The sequence below is a fragment of the Hippocampus comes genome, unplaced genomic scaffold (genome assembly GCF_001891065.2).
Source record: "Hippocampus comes isolate QL1 unplaced genomic scaffold, H_comes_QL1_v1.1 scaffold85, whole genome shotgun sequence".
Lineage (NCBI taxonomy): Eukaryota > Metazoa > Chordata > Actinopteri > Syngnathiformes > Syngnathidae > Hippocampus > Hippocampus comes.
This window is the reverse complement of record NW_017805540.1, coordinates 3,619,922-3,635,373: the sequence shown is the minus strand read 5'-3', so window position 1 is coordinate 3,635,373 and position 15,452 is coordinate 3,619,922. Positions and strand designations below refer to the sequence as shown.

General features: G+C 41.7%; 2 long non-coding RNA genes across 2 annotated transcripts in view; one reads left to right on the top strand and one right to left on the bottom strand.

Moving 5' to 3' along the window:
• LOC109521370 (uncharacterized) overlaps positions 1-13,670 on the bottom strand; it is a 21,350-nt gene extending 7,680 nt beyond the window's left edge. The window contains exons 1-2 of the long non-coding RNA XR_002169341.1: positions 13,659-13,670; positions 4,478-4,483 (exon numbers count right to left, since the gene is read on the bottom strand). This is a non-coding gene — a long non-coding RNA (uncharacterized LOC109521370). The remainder of the gene's footprint in view (positions 1-4,477; positions 4,484-13,658) is intronic.
• The window catches only part of LOC109521369 (uncharacterized), a 9,139-nt gene continuing 5,163 nt past the window's right edge, over positions 11,477-15,452 (top strand). The window contains exons 1-3 of the long non-coding RNA XR_002169340.1: positions 11,477-11,651; positions 13,291-13,342; positions 14,613-14,762. This is a non-coding gene — a long non-coding RNA (uncharacterized LOC109521369). The remainder of the gene's footprint in view (positions 11,652-13,290; positions 13,343-14,612; positions 14,763-15,452) is intronic.

The window sequence follows — 15,452 nt, the reverse complement described above, 5'->3', positions numbered from 1 at the left end:
ATATATATACAGTATATATAAAATTGTGTGTGTGTACAATGACTGACACTGTTTATCCACATCTCTCTCTTATTGTCAGCATTAATGACTTTTGCCACCACAAATGTAGCAAAATATGGTAAGGAAAACATTTGAAAGCAGTCTGTATGACACTATTGCAAACTACAACCACAGCAGTAAACACCCTGTTAAATACACAACTCTCGTGGTATCAATCAAAACTGGGAATTTCTCCCAGTATTTGAAAGCTCAAATTGGCCTCCCACTTCCATTTTGATGGCATCTTTTTTCCTTGTTCTGTCAATGTCAATCAAATTCATGTGAGCCTTAGGTGACAGTCATGTGATAGTCATGTGCTTCAACTTTTATAGTTCTGTGCATGTACAGTCTCAAACAGCCGCAGGATACATTGTCGGCATCTTTAGCCATGTGGTGAATATTATTACAATACATGGCGCATGTGCACCTAATGAGGTGGAGTACAATGTAATACAGTATAGACAACCTTACGTACTTGTGAATTATTAGTGTCATCATCGTGCACACGCACAGCAGGGTTTACGGGAAGTAATTATCCAAGCCGATGAAGTTATTTCAAGCGGTGTGCCTGGTGAGGATTCAAGTGCTGTGTTTGCAGTCCGATAAATGAACACGCTTGTCCTTTTGATGTGAGCAGGGAAAAAAAGGGCCCACACCAACAATTCTGTGACAGTCTTGAGATTTCATTGTACCCTATGCACATTTGGATTCTAATGACAGCTCAGGTGAGGTGTTTCACACCAAAGTTTAGGACGTGTTACGCTGCCTGTAACACAAACGGTGATGTCGGCGATCACTTTAATAGTGAGCAGGCGGCCATGAGTGGAATTGACGCCCTTTGGCACGTAGAGCTGTCAGACTGCTTCCAGAGAGACCATCTAAAAAGAGAACCGTGCCGGAGCACAATAGCTGGAAAGCAGGGGAGTGCGGCAGCACTTTCTTCTTGTCAGTGGGCCACTCGGCCTCTTTTGTGTAAGCACTTCCGTCCTGTGAAAGCCCCTGACGGCTGGCTGGTCAGTGGGTCCTCCACCTGCTAGAGAGCGCGGAGGGTCTGCGGATGGGGAACCATTAAACCCCTCCAAACTCCCACCCCACTTCTCTCGTTCGACTGGCGCCAGTGCAGTCTTTGATTATTTGTCTTAACAGTTCATTTAGCGCCACCGCCAACACGTGCGCCAAAGCTGCCTTCACTTGCTCATGCATCACCGACAAATGGGACTTTTATGAGTTCCTTTTCACAGGGATATCCCCCCCCCCCAGTACACACACACACACACACAAACACACACTTCTGACACTCCCACCACTGATCTTCTCTGACGAACACAATATCAACACAGATAAATCCTATTACTATCTTACATGGTACAGCATCTAATACTGTGTTTGATGTGTTACATGGCACTAAAGCTAACACCAGGTGGAAAATACACACAAACTATGAATGGGATGTCATCATGCGTGCTCAAGCTGAGGCTACATGGTAAATAGTCGCATACTATCCATTTGAGGAGTCACACGCATGATGAAGCTACATTGTAAAATATATTACGTCGGAGATGAGTCACATGGTTGCTAAAGCTAACACTACGTGGAAAATACTCGCCAACTAGGAATGAGATGAGTCACATGGAGACCAAAGCTAAAGATAATTTGCAAATTCTTATTAACTGGACATTAGATGAGTCACATCGCTTCTAAAGCTAATTCTAGGAGCCAAATGCTTGCTAATTAGCCATTGGTAGAGTTGCATCGCTGGCAAAGCTTACGCGAGCCACCAAATACTTACTAACTCCCTGTTAGACAGTCTTTAGATGAGAAGGATGGCTGCTGAAGTTAATGGAAGGTAGGGAACAGTTGCTCACCATTAGATAAAATGGATGTCTGCTAAAACGTACATACTGAATAACTAGCTATGAGATAAGACTGATTATCTAAAGCTAATGGTAGCTGGCAAATTCTTATCAAGTAGCCATTAGACGTGTTTTCCTGCCACTAAAGCTAATGTTGGGGGCAAATACTTCATAACGGCTGCTCAACTTAGGTGGGAAATACTATCTTGCCACTATAAGTTACATGACAACAAAAGCCAAAACAAGACAAAAAAATGGTTGTAAACTAGTCATTAGAGGAGTTGCACAGATGCTTCAGCTAACGCTAACAGGAAAATACTCGCTACCTAGCTAATAGATGGGTCTTTACACTTTACACTACTCAAGTGAGGTCGAAAGCAAGAACTAGCCTGTACATGAGTCTTATGGCTGCTTAACCCAGGAAGAGATGGAAGAAGTGGCTGGGGAGAGGGAAGTCTGGGCTTCCCTGCTAAAGCTGCTGCCCCCGCAACCCAACCCCGGATAAGCGGTAGAAAATGGATGGATGGATGGAAATTCAAACAAACTAGCCATCAGACAAGTTCCTACAGCTACTAATGCTAATGCTAGGTCTGAAATTATCGCGAACCATTGTGAGTCTTATGGCTGCTTATGCTAATGGTAGCTGGAAAATCCAATACTCGCTATGTAGCGATTAGATGAGTCGCGCAGCTGCTAACGCTAGGTAACAAATACTCACTAATCAGCCAGTGGAGACGTCATACTCCCCTAAAGCTAACAAAAGACAGCAAATGCTTGAAAATGGCAAGTAGACAAATCTTAACTGCTTCTAAAGCTAATGCTAGATGTCAAATTTAATGGTGGTTAGTTGAACAATGTTTTTGTGGGGTAAAACATTCAAAGTACATCAAGAGCAAGTCACGCCGGCCTGACGAAGTCGAGTCTGCGGTGTCGGGGTACGATTGCGGCTTCCTCCTGCTGAGTGGCCCGGTTTTTTCACGTGTACACGTGTCCTGGCGACCGCGGGAGACGACGCGCCGTTTTGTTCTGCAGACAAGCCAGGAGCCGCGTCCAAATATTTCCACGGCTCCTGCGGCCTTGCGCTGGCATAGCGGCGTGGTGAGCTCATGCATGCGCCGCGGCTCTGTTTTGTGATGCCTCAGCACTCTCTCGTCTCTCCACTCGCCACTGCCGCCAAGTATCAGTGTCGCAGTCCTCCTTTTGAGGTCTGAGGTTTTTAATAAAGGCCCATTATGTGTCAGCCTGGCCAAGTCTTGAAAAAGCACAGGTCGCATTTTGCAGTTTGACTTCATATCCGGAGGGTTTAATTCCCCTTCTTTGGCCAGACGGCTTGACGATAGGGCGATCCATCAGCTGAGATACACATTCTCTTAAGAGAGGCTTAAGTGTGTGAGACACTAATGGAAAAAGTCAGCCTACGTCGTAAACAAAATGTCTGGAAACACATTTCCTTCCACCGACAAGTTTGCCGGGGTGCCCTTTGCAACGGTATGTACTCATTTGGCTTGTGGCGTACGTAGGCCAGATGAAGAGAGCTGCTTGTTGCATGCGCTAGTGAAAGATGACAATAAAACGGTATTTTCCCATCTTGCACTGGTCCATGCGTCAAACAGCTATCTCACTAATATTTCATAAATAATCCAAAATAACTATCTATCCTAAACATATTAGCAGCAACAATATGTATGAAACACAAATACAGCGGGGATACTAAAGCTTTGGCAAAAACCTGACAACTGATCACTAGAAAAGTCGATTGGCTATTAAAGCTAACACTAATTGGAAAATAGTTCTATTAAGTCACATGGCTGTTCAAGCAAGATGGCAATAATGTGCTAACAGGTCATGAGATGACTCTTCCTTCAGCTTTGTAATCCCAACGCCAGCTGGACAAAGCACACAAGCTAGCCATTAGACATGTTTTCTTTTGGTTGCTAAAGCTAGCATGAGGTGGAAGATACTCGCTAATTGGCTTCAACGTAGGCATCCATCCATCATCTGCAGCGTTTATCTTACCTCGCGTCTCGGGTGTGCTGTAGCCTATGCCAGCTGACTACGAGCAAGAGAAGCAAGCTACACCCTAGGTTGCTAGCCAGGCAATTGCAGTGCATATAGACAAGCAAGCATTCACACTAACATTCACATCAAAGAAGAATTTGGAGTCTTCAATTAAACTAACATGCATGATTTTGGAATGTGCAAGGAAATGGAGAAAAGTCACGCAAGAGTGGGGAGAACATGCAAATTCTGCAAAGAAGGGCTGGAGCTCACATCCGAGCAGGTGACCTCAGAACTGTTGGCGGATATGCTTACCACTCGCCACTCTGTCGCCTGCTGAACAACATCTAAAGTTAAATAAGGTGTGGGGATGACAAAGTCAGTGGTCAAGAGGGACGGAAGGAGATAGACTTCTCAGGGGGAACACTGTCTTCTTTGTCGATTCCCTCCTCTTCCTTCCTTGCATTGTCCCACATCCTCTCCTCCTCCTCGCCACAATAGCGGGCAGCAGCGGTGGTGTCGGGCACCAAGGGGGCAACCGGGGGCGGGGAGAGGGTGCACCAGCACTCGGATTGACAGGAAGCCACCTACTTCTCGATGCAATTAAGCAGAACAAAAGAAAGAAGAAACTTCGGCAGCCTGACTCAAAATGACATCTTAGCGTGACGCTTTTGGGCCTTGGTGGCTCTGTCACAAGTGTGATAAACATGGCCACTGAAAATAAACTCTGATGTTTTACGCAAGTGCCGCTCATTTTTAGTAACACTGTTGACAAGCTGTTGTTTTGCAAATCTAAATGGAAAGTTTGTTGCTAAGGCTCACGGTCGGCAGTAAATACTTGGTACTGAAGCTATAATTCTAGGCTGCAAATTTAATCTCTTCAAAGAATGGATGGCGACTGAAGCGAACACTACATAGCAAATACTCACTAACTACCTGTTAGATGAATCGCACAGTCACGACAGGTAATACTAGTTAGCACACACTCACCAACGAGCTGGAGGATGAGTGAATGACTGCTAACGGTAATGCTACATAGTCTCTAACTAGGTTAGCTCCTGAAGCTAATGCAAGGTTGCTAATACTTGATAACGAGCTGTTAAATGACTCACATAGTTGTTTAAGACATCATCAGTGCTGCTAAATAATCCTTGGAAGATTGACACTGCTACTGAATCCCAACACCGCTGGCAAAGAATTAGTAACGAGCTGTAAAATCCCTATAGATAACACTAGGTGGCCACACTTGGTAACTAGCTGCTAAATGAGACACACAATTGCCAAAGCCAGTGCTAGTTGGTATATACTTGAGGCATTAGATGTGTGACTCGCACAGCTGCTAAAGCTAATACTAGGTAGAAAATACTGACTAGCTAGCAATTACTGTCGATTAGCCGCATAATTGAAGCTAATCGTAGGTGGTAAATAAAAACCTACCAGCTGCTACTGTAACTGTTTTTGTGGTAAATATACTGTATACATAGTATCATAATTTAAAATGTGAAAAAAATACATTAAAGATTACAAAGAAAATTATACTCCCAATTGTGATGTTTTTCTCTCTCACTGAGAAACATTTTTTTTTTCATATTTGCAGAAACTATAAGAAACACTCCATTAAAAGCAACACTTTACAAACAAAATGAAGACAGGCTATGGGTAAAGTTAGTCATTTATCATCATATTCGAAATCAAGTGTGATAAAAAAAAAAAAACCCACAAAACTAATCATTCCTGTTTTCCCCACTCTGGCTTTAGCAAAGAAGCCAAATGTCAGTGTTTTTCTCACTATTCTTCTCATTAATAATACTAATAATAAAAGACCTATTGGTAGCGCTCTGAGTGGGTTTAGGCTGCTTCATCCCGTATGAGAAAATAAACGGCAGCCAAAACTGGCAATTAAGTGGATCCCAGAATGAGAGGCTCCAGCAGGACGCACCGATAGTTTTTTTATGAGCCATTTCCTCTGCCTCACGCCAACAGAAGGAATGCTCACTTTTCTGCTTCACTCACTCACACACACACACACACACACACACACACACACACACACACAGACACACACACACACACACACACACACACACACTCAGCCTTAAGTTTCGTTTAGTGTTGCAACATTTATGTGAAGTAATTAAAAACATCCACTGGTAATTTAATAGTTCTCACCAAGCAGAGACATGAAGTCTACACACTTATTACCCCCTCCACTCCGGTCGTTCTCTCACTGCTATATAAATAACCTGGAATGTTGCAAATACACAGATGATTTTGGCCAGAATGCAGCATTTTTGCAACAAGTCCTGTTCTGTGTCAATTTGACCCTTGTGTGAGCTTGCCGAGTTGCAAGCTGCACAATCGCTAATACAGTGCTCCCGCAAAGGTACCGGTAACTTGAAACTTAATGTCATATTTTTGGGGAAAATAAAAAAGGGCCATAAATGTCATGCAAATGTCCTCACTCAACCTCATCTCAGCCAGCGTCAAAGGATGGATGCAACTGTTTTTTTGTGGGTCAAAGAAAATTGACATACGTGCTTTTTGTTACGCGTTTTTGTTTTTTGTCGCAAGAAAAAAGGAATACAAACATTTGAGTCAACAAAAGTCTACGTTGCTTTTGGGATGAAAAAAAGGATGCAAAAAAAAATCCAAATGTGCAAGTGCAGTCTTTGATTAGAGATGAGATAATCTTTCAGTAAAAAAAAAAAAAAGAAAAAAGTAATAATTTGGAGATTATTCTGGCTTTTTAAAAATAGTTTATTTGTTTGTTTGTTTTAATTCAACAAATTGGCCATAGATGCCTTTTGTTAAATAAATGTATGTTTTTTACACTGAAAATACAAAAACATTGGACAGTCAGTCTTTGAACAGTTTTTTTTTAATTAACAGTAGCAATAATTTATAGATGCATATATGTTGTTTGATAGTTTTTGTTGTTTTTTCCATTTAAAAAAGCAAAACAAACGAATCTCAGTGTTTTATGTTGGACAGTTTTTGTTGTTGTTTTGGACAACAACATTTAAGATAACTACATTTTGTTGGGCAGTCACAAAATGGCACGCTTGGGCAGGGTTTGTTTGTGGTATCACGCTGATTTTATTTTTGATTTTCTTCAAAGCTGCAGTTTAGGCTTCACTCGTTGACCAACATCGGCTGGGGTTTCGAATTTTGTTGGAGAATCGTGTCTGTAAAAAGTGAATTGAAGCCTCAAGACGTCTTGTATAATCGTTTTTGTTCTCCTTGTGCCGCCATCAGGAGAGGAAAATAAATAGAACAATTTGGAAAGGGGAAAAAAAACAGTCATAGCCAGCACATTGGTGACATCAGCACAAACGCAAGTACGCCAGCTCTTTAATGCTCTCCATTTCCCATGCAGCCCACAAGTAGAGCGAGGTCGCCTGGCGCCACAGTCATCATGCGTGTCCATCACTCGCAATGCTCACTGTTTTCCTTTGCAGGATGAGCTCAGCTCCTCCTCTGGCGCTCAGCATTTATTCTTCTGAGATCCTAACGCTTTATCTTAGCCATGTTGTTTCAATAGCAGCCGACGGCGGAATGTCCCCAGAGGCATGCCTTGCCCTCCCTGAAGGCCCATTCATTTGGAGGACAGCAGTTGAACATGTGCTTTGTGTTAGCACTCCCGACAAGACGCACCCAACTTTTACACAAGCGACCCACAGCCATTTATGACGTTCTCTCATTGAGCAAAAGAACCTGTAGACTCCAAAAGTTCATGTTGTTTAGTGACAATTAGATCACGGCAGTAACACTCAGCTGGGCCTCACAGCTGTTAGCTTGTGGCGGGAAATGGCTAAACGATACTAGCGAGCTTAATGATGGGAAATAGCTAGCGAACAAGACTCAAAAGCCTCATTTTACCACATATCATCTGTGTGTCAGTTATACAAAATCTGAATAAAAGTGACATAAAAGTAAATGGAATATTAATGTGTTTAGCATGAGGGCAACAAATAGCTAAGCTAACAAGCGTATTGATCGGTGATAGTGACCACAGCAAGTCAAGTAAAACTGTGGTAGTAATAGATTTTAGTGCCAGTAAATGGTTGTACCCATGTTAACTCGGTGGCTGGACTTAGCTAAGATAACAAGCAACAGTGACAGGAAATATCCTTTTAACATACTTTTTCAGACTACATTTTTTATTATGCATATACAATTACTGTTTGGAGTCATGCTAAGATAAGCGAGCTATATGTTTGCTGTTCTGTTTCCTAATCCTTTGATTCTATATTTGTCGCCTTAGCAATGGAGATATTCAACATACTGTCAACAATGTATTGAATACATCAGTGTGCTGTTAGCTTGACATCCTGCTCCAAGTCTGGCTTTCAGTCAGACAACACAAATCTGTACGTGTTTGTAAGTTTATGTTAAGACAGCTGAATTGACTGACACTATCCTGTCACTTCCTTTTTCTTTTTGTGTGAACTAAACAAAGCTTTTTGCCTGGATGAAATTATTCATAGAGTGTTTGTAGCTGACAAAGCCATTTATTGTTAATTACCCCACAGCAGACAACAGCGAAACTCCACAATGTCACATCTCGTTTTGTAAAAAAGTCTTAAAGCTACGCAAAGTTCTGTTGGGATAAAAATGTTGGGATCTTTCAATCAACAGTATCCGTAAATACTTGGAAAGATTCCAATTTCAAAAAACTAAATATTCAAAGTATTTTGTCAATCATACAGAACTGAAAGTAGAAGAAAGGAGGAACTTGATGCTTGTTGTGCCGCGAAATCTTGAAATCCGTCCACCCATTATCCGAACTGCTTTATCCTTAGGCAGGCATGCCACAGCCCATCCCAGCCGTCTTTGGGCAGTAGGGAGCAAATTTTCCTAACTTGTCCTTTATAAGGCCAAGCATTTATGAGGCACCTTTGCCTTTAACAAACTCTTTTTGACTTAATATCTGGCCTCAGTCATCTCAGATAAGAACGGCGACCGTCTGGAATTTCCATATCTCCAAGCACCACTCACCATTACTGAAGTGCGCTTTAGTATGAATTATGACGCTTTAAAATGTGGCGTGAAGCGGCGATGGCGCCCGATGAGTGTGTGGCGCCAACCGCAGATAAAAATACTCAAGGAGCCTATTGTTTTTTTTTTCCCAATTAGCAGCCATCCTGCGAATAGCTGGCAGAGGCTCGACAACTGGAGACATTGTGTGGAATTAGCATTGTGTAGCCCGAGGTAACCATACCCCTCAACCTCGCCATGTTTTTTATTTGTCACCTGGGAACGCCGCTCCGAGGCCGGGTCACGGACCGGCTCAGCGGGGCAGCCCCCTCACCACCCCCCGAATAACCCTGCACTGCCGCCGAGGCTGACCCTCAACAAGGCCGCCATTCAAAGCCCCCGGCTCACCCCGTTTGTCAGGAATGTCTCTTGCACCGGCAGGGGGGATTCAGCGGAAGTCAGATGTGCTTTAAAGCGAACAAACGGATGAGGCGTGCGCGGACACTGTTGCCTTTCAAAGGACATTCAAAGACCTCTTTTGACACTCACTCTGTCAGCTTTATCACTTAAACGCTCAAGATCCTCATCAGCTGTCATCCGACGTCATCGAGGCACTACAAAGGAGTATCACTCGCAAGACAAACAGAAAGTCAAAACTTAGGTCGAAAAGAAGTATTGATATCGTAAACAAAGGAGGATGAAGTTGTAACTTCGAAGAGTCAATGTCAAAATTCACACATGGACGTCGTGCCGCTCCGGTGTGTGTTGTTTCCTGAAAATGCATCTGTTACTTAAAAAAAAAATCTTACTGAATTCTCGTAATGTGCAACAAAAAAATTAGGAAAAAATATGACTTCTTGCATGGTTACGGGTATACACATGATACATACATACATACATACATACATACATACATACATACATACATACATACATACATACATACATACATACATACATACATTTTTTTTCTAATATTTAAAAAAAAATCTGTTTTTTCTCGGCATTTAGTTTGGTCAAATTATGAATTTTCAATTTTTGGAAAATAACACTTTTTACAATATATGTGAAATGAAGACTTTTTCTTAATATCATAAATATTATTTTCATATTTTTATGACCTTTGTAAGAAATCAAAAAACAAAAAAAGACTACAGTACATATGATTATGACTTTATCTTCCTGAGGCCTGTCGCATACAGCGCAACATGTCCAGCCCGAGTGGAACGAAAAAGTTTTCAATTATCGAGTCACACTCGCACAATGAGCAGAGCCCAGCACATCTGCCGACCTGTTGTAATTGATAACTGCCAACCCGTATCTGCTTTTGAGTCTCCAACACTGTATATATACCTCTATCACATTCATTAAACCATAAAAACATAGTGTGATTGTCAGGGCAGAAGCAAGTTGCTACAAAGAGAGGAAGTGGGTGAGAGTCAAGTAGGGTGTGCATATGGATTATTGAGAAATAAAAAACACAACTTCTCCTATGGTTAGCCTATTTTATTCTTCAGAAAAATGAAATGTGTTTCTTGTCATTTCAATTTTTTTTGTCTTGTCAGTGTTGACCACGTTCCCATGTTCCTTAACAAATTCATCCAATTATCAGCAATTTTAGGCTAACTCCATTTTCCAGTCGGAAACATTCAGTTTCCTTTTTCATGAGGTTGCTAATCGATATTTGGAAACAGCCCTTAAATTGAATCGACGTGCCGAAGCAACAACTGCTCAGCAGCATGAAATGCCATCCACATTCGCTTCATCGCACTCAAATCTGCCTCTTCATTGTTAGTACAATGCTAATATGATGCGCTGACAAGCATGTTGCAGTTGGTACAAATTGTATTTATTTATTTATTTGTTTGCCATTGTACAACCCACAACAGATTTCCATCTCCTCTTAACCCCGCAAAAAGTAATAATGATACTTCATCCAATGGGATTATTGGACCAGCACTGTTACATTAAATGAAGTGGAAGTCAAACTTAAAAGGAGAAGGTGGCAATGATTGAAGGGGTCACTTCGATGGAAAGATGGCGCAAAGCACAAAGGCAGCGGTGGCTAAAAAAATGTGTGGCGACGTGTGCGTCATCCAAATTGCAGTGAATGTAGCCAGACACAATTGCGGGGGGAAATCATGATGCCAAAATAATGAATACACGCCGTTCTCATAGCACACGCATGTTAATCTTTGATAGCTTTCTTTGTACTGCACCTCCTGCTTCTTTCTTTCCCTCACAGCGGACTAACCATTCTACTTTTGGCATTCGAAAGTTTTTGTATTTTTAAGTCTGTCCAGTTATACTGGTCAACAGCAAATTTTAATCAGAGTGGCCTTTATGTGTCGCTAAATGTATTTTTTACACCGATTTCAAAAATGTATTTTACTCAAGAGTTGTTTTTGTGTTGATCACTTTATTATCTGTGGAAATGAAATACAATATAATTGAGATACATGATGATAGGAGTTATACCGTGGTTGAAGTTCAGATCTGTTGTTGAAATCTTGACTCTGGTTTGGTTGTTTTTGTTTAGTATGCCCCCCACTGGCCAGGTATGACTACTGCGTTCAGAGGTCTGCACTTCTTCCTGGGGTCAAGGGTTAAAAACAAGATGGCGTCTTAAGTCATGTTGATGTGTCGACAATGAGACGATCACCAAGCTCGCCTCGTGCCTTATTTCAAGCTTGAAAGCTCAATATCGTTTCACTATTCTGAACTTGTCAACCTATCCATCATCCATAACCTGGTTCCTGACCTCCTCGCATGAACAAACAAATGGTGAGAGAATGCATTGAAGCCTTGGTACAAACACCTGTTGTGCTAGAGAAAAAAAATGAGGACAGATTTTCAATCAGCACAGATAGAAATAATAATAATAATTAAAATCTGTAAAGGTTTACTTGCATTGATTTAAAAAATGTAGTAAAAATGTGCTATCAATTCAGTATCATCCAACCATTGTTTTGCTATCGCACTCGTCTGAATTAGCATCACAAGTGAGGCTTCATTTATTCAAGTGCATTTTTAGTCACCATCCTTTGGTCTGTGTTGTAGCTTTACATTATGAATGTGTTGCAATATTTGCAACAATCAATACAACAATTGGCAAATATTTTTGTTGCATTCCAGCCTGTGTTGTGTGTGCACGCGATTGCAATATTTACAGCTGTTGTAAAGGAGATTTTTACATTATTTCTGAAGAATGGTTTATTTTCTATTTTGATGTTTTTTTGGGTGAATAATTTTGAAATATAAATACACTTCACCTCACCTATTCCGGTCTTTTAGTCTGTCAAAATAGTTACTATTTGTTTCATATGGCAGACCATTTTAGGCAGTACACAATAATAATAATAAGAAGGCCAGAAACAACAGCCTTTTCTGCAGGTATCTGCTGAGTTGTAAAAGATAATATGATTCATAAATACGATGTTATACTAAAAGCTATCTAGGGATGGATGTTCTTACAATATTTGCGGAAAACTTTTCAGTTAAAATGGTCATTATTTGAGTGTTATGGCAATCCGTTTTGGCACTAGACTGAAATAATTGGAAAATCATTAGATGAAAGTGTGTTGATTTGAATGGTGAATATGATTCGAAAAAAAATTCTACCTGTTTGACTTAAAAATCCCATTTTCATGTGTGCCGTTTTGTTGGCGCGCCTTCATTTTTTGGAATGGCAAGAGGACATTTTCACCTGCTTTGCACTTGCGAGCCAAGGCACATCAAGTATTCCCATGTATTATTTGTGTGGGCTGGTGGCAGTCCTCACCACTTTCAGGAAGACAAAATATGTGATGTGGTGTTTGTTTTGCTTACATAATCAACAGTCAGATGTCACGTATGTCAAAAGTGCGGCGTGGATGTGTGCCAGCCTGCGGTCGGGGCTGCGAGTGCGTGTCGCCGGGTAGAATAAGTTCAATCAGGCCGAGGGAGGATAGACCTCCTGTGTTTGGGGAGTCAGCGAAGGAAGCCAGCTCGAGTTTTGGAGTACCGCAGAGTTTGCTGCCTGGCTGGAGGTGGAAGGGTTGGGGTTGAGGGGGCTGGCAGGAGGTGGAGGGGCCTCTGGCGGCGGTAACGTGGAGACTGTAAGTCATTGTAGCCCGACTCAACTGGCTTGGGTGGCAAAGATCATGAAGTTCTGGACATTCATCAACCTGCCGAGGAGGGCCGACTGACTGGAGCCGGGGGCTGCACCAAACCCCCCCGTCACCGCCGGCCCCCCTCCCTCTGCCTCAGGCCGAGTCAATGGGACCCAGTTCGACTGTGCCCGGGCCGCCAGACCCGGGTCAGTGCAAATAATCAGGCCTCTGACGCCTTGCCTCGTTACTGGGTGAGGCTGGGGCGGCCCGGGGGTTGAATGTGGGGGATCCCAAAGGAAACTGGGGGTCATGCACTGCTTCTGTCTTTGCAGGAGGTAAAGGTCACGATGTAGCAGAGGGGGACAACAACAGTGTGTTCACCAAGTTACATTTTCTCTCTTGAAAGGGCACATAATTTGGAAAATGGGCTTTTTATTGGCTTGTATAAAAGTAGGTGGGGTCTCTGGACTGACTGGCCAAATCAAGTATTTTTTATCAGATTTTTCATCTAATAACATTTAATTTACATAATAGCCACCCCCACACCACGTTTCTGCACCTTTTATTTGGAAGCTAGGCTAAAACCCAGAGCCACTACCATGTGTTACCGGGACAATATTGTCTGAAAAACACTGATGCAGAAAAATCCACATCCCCAACTGTCATGTCATAGCCAGAAGGTAAGCAGAGCTGCAATGACTTTGGTTGGATGCACTGGTTAACTTTTGATAAGCAGCACTAGTTTGATTGCTAAGAGAAGTTGTCAACGCAATTTGTGTTGGGAGTATTCGCTTTTTGTGATGCCAAATACACACAGTGCAGTTTATGAAGTGCTGCCTGCACGAGTGAAAATCGAAGGCTTGACTCACCATTGGCCAACCTCACACGCTCGTGCAGTAATCTTCGCTCTGCATGACTGAACAGATGGTAGGCATTTTTTCTGTTTTGACATTTCAATATGTTTTTGTTTTTTTTGTTTTTTTTTTACACTTGCATGCCATTTAAAATTGATCAAAAGCATGACACTGACAAGCCTCTCTCTCCAATCTGCCATCAAAGGCTGAGTTGTTTTATTTTACATTGGTTTATAATGGTTCCGTTGTACAGTGGTTTGTCATTTTTACATTTGTATGACATGACCAGGGCAAAGTTGCTTTCATGTTGTGGGAAAAAAACACAAACATTCCACAAAGCAGAACAATTTAGTCCATATTACTACAGTAAACAATTTGGGGGTGTTTGCATTGTCACAAAGAATGAATGAAGGTCACTAAACTACCGTCACAGAACCAGACCCTTTTTGAGCACCCTTTGTTTGGATGTTACCCAAGTGGATGTGCTGAAGTAAAAAGCCTTGCAGTAAATTCCTCCCTCATAATGCTTCTATCACTTCAAAATCCCAGCCATCAAGAGCGACTCCGGCTGAGTCATGTGACCTGAAAATAAAAGCTTTTTCATTGAAGGCAAAAATGGGATAAAAAAAAACAAACAAACAAACAAACAAAACCAGATGTTAATGCATTTTAATGTTCTGGTCATTCCATGGAAGCATTTTTTTTCTCTTTTTGTCTTTCGTTCTCTCTTTCTCTCTCTCTCTCTCTCTCTCTCTCTCTCTCTCTCTCTCTCTCTCTCTCTCTCTGCTTGCGCTGCCCAGCAATTGTTGATTCAGCACATCTATTCCTGTGAGCTGTCAATCAAAGCGACAAGAAGCTTGCCCAGAGGCTACATCCAGCAGTGCTTTTGGCTATGCGTCAGAGCGCTGTGCTGCCATGTGCAGCAAAGCCTCCAGTATTGGAAGATTGAGGTAACGTACATCTCTTTCTTGTTTCATGCTGGCATCGCAACATAAAAGTCGCATCATAATCCAATCACAATTGACACAAATAAAGAAAGAAAAAGTTGTTCAAATATAATTAACTAAAGGCATGCATTTAAGAATCAGTAATAAACCAAATGTGAATAGGTCAAAACAAATAACATATAAGAAAATGAAATTAAGTATCCACTTGGCTCAAATAAATACATATTAATGTACATACATGTTTTTTTAAATCAACAATGTAAAAAACTAAATAAGAGATTAAATAATAAACAGCAACACATTACTGTAAAAATTTACTCAAGCAATTAAAAATGAATATGATCTAATTAACATATTTGAATGGATTGAGACCCCCCCCAAAAAATGTTTACTTGATGGTAAATCCCTCATGTGATGTCTCATGCTAATTTTTGCTAGCTGGTCAACAGGGTTTTCTATTGAGTATGACCATTAAGCTGCTGATGTCCCCCATGCTGGGTGTCACTAAGCAGATTAAAGCATGCTCAGGAAAGGCAAATGGCAGTGGCGGACCCTGAGGGCCAGCAAGGCCTTCTCTGCTGGCCTAAACATTCTCAGAAAAGTACTTTTCTGAGAATAACATTCATTCATTCATTTCCCGAACCGCTTGATCCTCACTAGGGTCGCGGGGGGTGCTGGAGCCTATCCCAGCCG